At 40.7% G+C, this 7,493-nt stretch overlaps 2 pseudogenes; one reads left to right on the forward strand and one right to left on the reverse strand.

The window, feature by feature from the left end:
• Window positions 1–1,025, reverse strand: part of LOC116101346 — a 2,784-nt pseudogene extending 1,759 nt beyond the window's left edge.
• A 410-nt stretch (window positions 1,026–1,435) lies between these two features.
• LOC116101347 lies at window positions 1,436–2,555 on the forward strand (annotated as a pseudogene).
• Window positions 2,556–7,493: the final 4,938 nt, after the last annotated feature.

Raw genomic sequence — 7,493 nt, forward strand, 5'->3', positions numbered from 1 at the left:
AGTGGGAGAGGGCGGGGTGGCAGGCATGGGGAGGGGGGAGGCAACAGGGGTTTGTTTTGGTTGGTTTTTTTTTGTTTCTTTGTTTTTTGGAGGGGAAAACTGGGAATGGAGAAATTTACATGTAAATAAAGAAAATATCTAATATATATATATATATATATATATATATATATATATATATATATATATTGTAATTTAAAAAAAGAAAAAACAAAGGAATCAACAGAAAGGGGAGCATAACAATCAAAATGGTGCCTGTGAAGACATAGGCTTCAAACAGGAAAGTGTCCAACCATGCGAGCTCCAGCACAGAAGGAGTCTCATAGAAGATATGGTTAACTTCCTTGTGGCTACAGTAGGGGAAGCTAAACACCCATGTGGCCTGCACAATAGCCACTATGATGCCCAAGACCCATGAACACATCATTTATTTCACAAAGGTCCTTGTGTTCATAATCACCAGGTAGGACAAAGGATGGCAGATTACAGCAAATCAGTCATAAGTCATTGCCCCCAAAGATATTGTCCTTTAAGCTCCACTTAAAGGGAATTCTCCACAGCAGAATTCAACCACTTCTCTACACCGAAGTTCCAAACTGGTCTGCATTCCTTAAAAAGGCAATATGGTCAAGTTTCCCATATCAACACTCAACTCCCTGGTACCAAATTGTGTTAGCTACTTCTCTGAGGCTATAATAAAATACAATGACCAAGGAAACTTATAGAAGGAAGAGTTTATTTGAGTTTACAGATCCAAAAAGGATAGGAGTCTATTTGGGCAGGCAAGCATGGTAGTAAACCACAGGGAGGACAGCAGGAGAAGGAAGCTGAGAGTTCAGTCCTCAACCAGAAACACAAAGCATAGAATACTCCTGTTTTCTCAAGACACAAGCTTTCCTTGAACTTATTATAAGAATAAGCTGGACTTGAACTCCACAGCTTCCCACTATGACTTTCCATGTGCTTGGACTACAGTTTTTAACCTCACAATGATGGTTAAAATGTATGACCACAGCAGGCCTCATCCTCTCAATTGTCATCCCAAGAATCTGCCACAGAATAATTAGTAAGACCACTAGGCATATGAACATTTGGAACTACGTGTTTAGTAAAATATTATCTTAATAGCAATACTCTACAATGGCTTATATATATATATACCAACAGAGAAATAAATCAATAAATGGTTATATTTTGTGTTATAGAAACATATGCACCATAAAACTAATAGACTACAGGATTAAAAGAGAGAAATAACCTGAGATGTTTTTAAGATAGAGAACTTAAAATTAAATTTAAAGAATCTTAAATTTTTAAAAATAATTGTTTTAGAAATAAAAATTTCTTTTTATTTTTTTTTATATTAAAAAAAAATATTATTTATTTTTTTTATATTTATTTTTTTATATTAAAAAGGCAACATGGGACAAGCAGGATGGATGAGCATGTTGAAAAGTACGTGGAAGGCATAGAGAGAGCCCTCTGGACAAGTAGGAAGGCCAAGGACATTATAAACACAGCTCAAGTAAGTCTAGCCAAGATGATGGGGGAAAGCCTCAGGACATCATCTTTACTTCCAGGGGCATTGAGTCAAATTTAGTAATCTAATCTACGGTGAGATGTTTTCATGAACAGCAGACCCTCAAGGGGCACATGATTGATGAGCACAGTCCTGAACAGTGGAACGTGACCCTATCCAGCTGCCCCTGGACAGATAGAAGGACAAATGGCAGAGGTCACTTTTGTCCCACTTCGACACTTTTGTGTCAAAGGTGAATAGGCAGGCAGAGGTAACACTGTCAGCCCCACCACAAGCCTCATGACCATCATAATGGCCAATAACAAACCCAGTGTCATTATGCTTGTCTCAGTTGACACATTGAGGCACAGAACCAGATCCTGGATGCTTCCAGGCTGCCCCAAGTCTTCATGCAGACAGATACTGCTCAGCCACTGGAAGAGGGGAGTGGATGTAGAAGATTTAGGTGTGGACTTCCTGGCCATCATGGGGCACAATTTCTATAGCTCCAGGATTGGTGTTCTGTTTGTACGAGGAACCAGAAAAGTTAGCCCCTGTATCTCATGCTCTTTGGAGGTGAACAAGAGCAGAATTTCAGGCCAGGGACTGAGAACACACACATGTTTGATGGCCTTGGGAAGACTGCTGATCTGGTGAGTGAAAATTGTCAGGCTTATGAAGCTCTCCTGTCCGGAGTTACCTAGAGGAGAGGCTGGAAGCTGAATTTGATAAGGAAATCCATCTGAACAGTTGGTTTTCAGCAGAGGAGATGTTTCCAAATACCTTAAACTTTTCCATCCAGGGGTCCCACTTTCAAGGGTATGTGCTACTTGCATATGCCAGACACTACTGGCCAGTGTGTAAGCTTCATGCCACTCAGATCATGAAGACTGGCCATCTCTAGTGGTGCTGAGCTCAGTACATGGTCCAGAATGCAATCCAGCTCAGTGTAGGCTGTAGTACCACCACAGCTGAAGTGGTCATCATAATGCAGGACTGAAAGTAGAACATGGCTAAGTTGGATGGCCTGGTCTAGGGCTAGCAGCAACTCTTTCCCTCAGTGGCCAGCTGGACATTGACCACTCAAACAATAGGGAAACCCTTGAGAAAGTCCCTGTCCTCTAAGCTGTACCTTCTCGAGAGCTGCACTGAATCGACAGTCTTATTCTGGGGTGCAGAAAAAGAGAGGGTGCCTACCTTATAGAATTCCACTCCAGTCCCATTCTCACAGGCTCAGGAGACCAGTGTCAACAAAGGCTATGTGGGAATGAGAATGTTCCAAGTAACTGGCAGCTTGTTAGGAACACCTGACCCCAGAAGTCACACAGGCCAGAAGATAAAATCCAAGTCTTTGTCCATTGTGACTTAGCTGCTATTGTGAAAATAGGAAACTTGATTTTTGTCTCTATCTATGGCCTCCCCATGTATACCTACAGACACACATACCCCCCCCTGTGCAACCATTCCATCTCTCCCCAGGCCTCAGCCAGCATCCCCAGTCTCATGCTCTGCTCCTGGGGGACACAGTTAACCCTACCATGTGTTTTCTTCCTCCCTTCTACTCAGGGATCCAACGCCAGCATGGTTGACCAGAGACTTGTGCCTGACCTCAATCTTTGCCAAAGTGGAAACTCTGATCATTTCTCACTCAGATTCAATTTTAATTATATTTGCCAAGGTTTCTGTCATCTTGAGGAAGTATGGCCCACATTTCACCAATATTTATATAGAAATATCTTCTTCAGAGCTGAGACAGGGCCTTTCCTGTATCCATTTGCACCCAGGAGGTAGGGCCGTTCTATAACTCTCTGAGCACCATTCCTGCCAGTGGACAGCTTGTCTCCAGGGAGTGATCTAACACTGGGACTCAGGTGAGATTGCCATTTTCTCTCCAATGACTGTCTAAGGCAGGGCCAGCCAGGAGGCACAGGCCCCAGAAGGAGCAGAGGACCTGGGACAGAGCCCTTCCTGCATCGATCTGCAGCCAGGGAGTGTGGCTGTTCCAAAGCCCTCTGTGCCTGGGTCTTGCCAGGAGATAGCTGGTCTCTTAGGAGTGCGGACACAGGCTTACAGACCCACAGGAAGAAAAAGCTACAGCCAGAAACAGCAAGAACATCTAATACCAGAGATTACCAGATGAAGAAAGACAAATGCAAGAATATTACCAACAGAAACCAAGAATATTTGGCATCAGCAGAACCTAGTACTCCCAACACAGCAAGTCCTGGATACCCCAACACACAAGAAAAGCAAGATTTGGATCTAAAATCATATCTCATGATGCTGACAGAGGATTTTAAGGACATAAATAACTCACTTAAAAAAATACAGGAGAACACAGGTAAACAGGTAGAAGCCCTTAAAGAGGAAACACAAAAATCCCTTAAAGAATTACTGGAAAACAAAACCAAAAAGGTGAAGTAATTGAAACCATCTAGGACCTAAAAATGGAAGTAGAAACGATAAAGAAATCACAAAGGGAGACAACTCTGGAGATAGAAAACCTAGCTGGTGGGATTGCAAGCTGGTACAACCACTCTAGAAATAAGTTTGGTGGTTACTCCAGAAATTGGACATAGTACTACCAGAGGACCCAGCTATATGACTCCTGGGCATATACCCAGAAGATGCTCCAACATGTAATAAGGACATATGCTCCACTCTGTTCATAGCAGCCTTATTTATAGTAGCCAGAAGCTAGAAAGAACACAGATGTCCCTCAACAAAGAAATGGATACAGAAAATGTGGTACAGCTACACAATGGAGTACTACTCAGCTATTAAAAACAATGAATTCATGAAATTCTTGAGGAAATGGATGTATCTGGAGAATATCATCCTGAGTGAGGTAACCCAATCAGAAAAGAACACAGATGGTAGGCATTCTCTGATTAGTGGATATTAGCCCAGAAGATCAGAATACACAAAGTACAATCTACAAACCACAAGAAACTCAAGAAGAAGGAAGAACAAAGTGTGGATACTTCATTCCTTCTTAAAAGAGGGAACAAAATACCCATTGAAGGAGTTGTAGAGACTAACTATAGAGCAGAGACTGAAGACAATCCAAAGACTGCTTCACCTGGGAATCCTTCCCATATTCAATCATCAAATCCAGACACTATTGTGGATGATGGCAAGTGCTGGATGACAGGAGCCTGATATAGCTGTCTCCTGAGAGGCTCTGACAGTGACCGACTAATACAGAAGTAGAGGCTCACAGCCATCCATTGGACTGATTACAGGTTCCCCAATGAAGGAGCTAGAGAAAGGACCCAAGGAACTGAAGGGCTTGCAGCCCCTTAGGACAAACAACAATATGAACTGCCTACGACCTTCAGAGCTCCCAGGGACTAAACCACCAACCAAAGAGTACATATGTATAAGGCTCCAGCAGCATATGTATAGCAGAGGATGGCCAAGTCAGTCATCAATGGGAGGAGAGGCCCTTGGTGCTGTGAAGATTCTATGCCCCAATGTAGGGGAATGCCAGGGCCAGGAAGCAGGAGAGGGTGGGGTGGTAAGCAGGGGGAAGGGGAAGGGAACAGGGGCTTGTTTTTGTTTTGTTTTTGTTTTTTTATTTTATTTTATTTTATTTGTGGAGGGGAATCTGAGAAAGGAGATATTGTATGACATGTAAATAAAGAAAACATCTAATAAAAAAACATTTAAGAAAAAAAGAAAGAAAACATAGGAAAGAACTCAGAAATCATAGATTCAAGCATCACCAATAGAATACAAGAGATAGAAGAGAGAATCTCAGGGGCAGAAGACACCATTGAAAACACTGAAACAACATTCAAAGAAAATGCAAAAAGCAAAAAGCTCCTAACTCAAAACATCCAGGAAATCCAGGACACGGTGAGAAGACCAAACCTAAGGATAATAGGCATAGAAGAGAGTGAAGACTCCTAAGGTAATAGGCCAGTAAATATCCTCAACAAAATTATAGAAGAAAACTTCCCTAATCTAAAGAAAGCATTGTCATACAAGAAACCTATAGAACTCCGAATAGACTGGATCAGAAAAGAAATTCCTCCCGTCACATATTAATCAAAACACCAAATGCACAAAACAAAGAAAATTAAAAGCAGTGAGGGAAAAAGGTCAAGTAACATATAAAGGCAGACCTATCAGAATTACACTAGACTTCTCACCAAAGACTATGAAAGCCAGAAGATCCTGAACAGATGTCATACAGACCTTAAGAGAACACAAATGCCACCCAGGATACTATACCCAGCAAAACTCTCAATTACCTTAGATGGAGAAACCAAGGTATTCCATGACAAAACCAAATTTACACATTATCTTTCCACAAATCCAGCCCTTCAAAGGACAATAAATGGAAAATTTCAAAACAAGGAGGGAAACTACACCCTAGAAAAAGCAAGAAAGTTATCTTTCAACAAAACTAAACGAAGATAGTCACACGAACAGAATTCCAACTCTAACAACAAAAATAACAAGAAGCAACAATTACTTTTCCTTAATATCTATTAATATAAATGGACTCAACTCCCCAATAAAAAGGCATAGACTAACAGACTGGTTTTGTAAACAGGACTCAACATTTTTCTGCATACAGGAAACTCAATTCAGTGACAAAGACAGGCACTACCTCAGAGTAAAAGGCTAGAAAACAATTTCCCAAGCAAATGGTCTCAAGAAACAAGCTGGAGTAGTCCTTCTAATATCAAATAACATCAACGTTCAACCTAAAGTTATCAAGAAAGATAAGAAGGGACACTTCATACTCATCAAAGGTAAAATACCAAGATGAATTCTAAATTCTGAACATCTATGCTGCAAATGGAAGGGCACCCACACTCATAAGAGAAACTTTTCTAAAGCTCAAAGCACACATTGCACCACACACAATAATAGTGCAAACTTTAACACCCCACTCTCATCAATGGACAGATCATGGAAACAAAAACTAAATAGAGACACAGTGAAACTAACAAAAGTTACAAAACAAATGGACTTAACAGATATCTATAGAACATTTCATCCTAAAACAAAAGGATATACCTTCTTCTCAGCACCTTATGGTACCTTCTCCAAAACTGACCATATAATTAGTCACAAAACAGGCCTCAACAGATACAACAAATCTGAAATAATCCTATGCATCCTATCAGATCACCACAGACTAAGGCTGGTCCTCAATAACAACATAAACAATAGAAAGGCCACATACATGTGGAAGCTGAACAACACTCTACTCTAACTTGGTCAAGGAAGAAATAAGAAAAGAAATTAATGACTTTATAGAGTTTAATGAAAATGAAGCCAATCTTATGGGACACAATGAAAGCAGTCCTAAGAGGAAAACTAATAGTTTTAAGTGCCTCCAAAAAGAAACTGGAGAGAGCATACACCAGCAATTTGACAGCACATCAGAAAGCTCTAGAACAAAAAGAAGCAAATTCACCCAAGAGGAGTCTAAGGCAGGAAATAATCAAACTCAGGGCTGAAATCAACCAAATAGAAACAAAAAGAACTATACAAAGAATCAACCAAACCAGGAGCTTGTTCTTTAAGAAAAACAACAAGATAGATAAACTCTTAGCCAGACTAACTAGAGGGCACAAAGACAGTATCCTATTAACAAGATCAGAAATATAAAGGGAGACATAACAACAGACACTGAGGAAATCCAAAAGAATCATCGGATCATACTACAAAAGCCTATACTTACCAAAACTGGAAAACATGGATGAAATGGACAACCTTCTACACAGATACCAGATAGCAAAGTTAAATGAAGAATAGAGCAGAGACTGAAGGAAGGACAATCCAGCCTAATATAGCTGTCTCCTGAGAGGCTCTGACAGTACCTGACTAATACAGAAGTAGAGGCTCACAGCCATCCATTGAACTGAGGGTCCCCAATGAAGGAGTTAGAGAAAGGACCAAAGGAGCTGGAGGGTTTGCAGCCCCTTAGGACGAACAACAATATGAACTAACT

The sequence above is a fragment of the Mastomys coucha genome, unplaced genomic scaffold (assembly GCF_008632895.1).
Source record: "Mastomys coucha isolate ucsf_1 unplaced genomic scaffold, UCSF_Mcou_1 pScaffold21, whole genome shotgun sequence".
Taxonomy (NCBI): domain Eukaryota; kingdom Metazoa; phylum Chordata; class Mammalia; order Rodentia; family Muridae; genus Mastomys; species Mastomys coucha.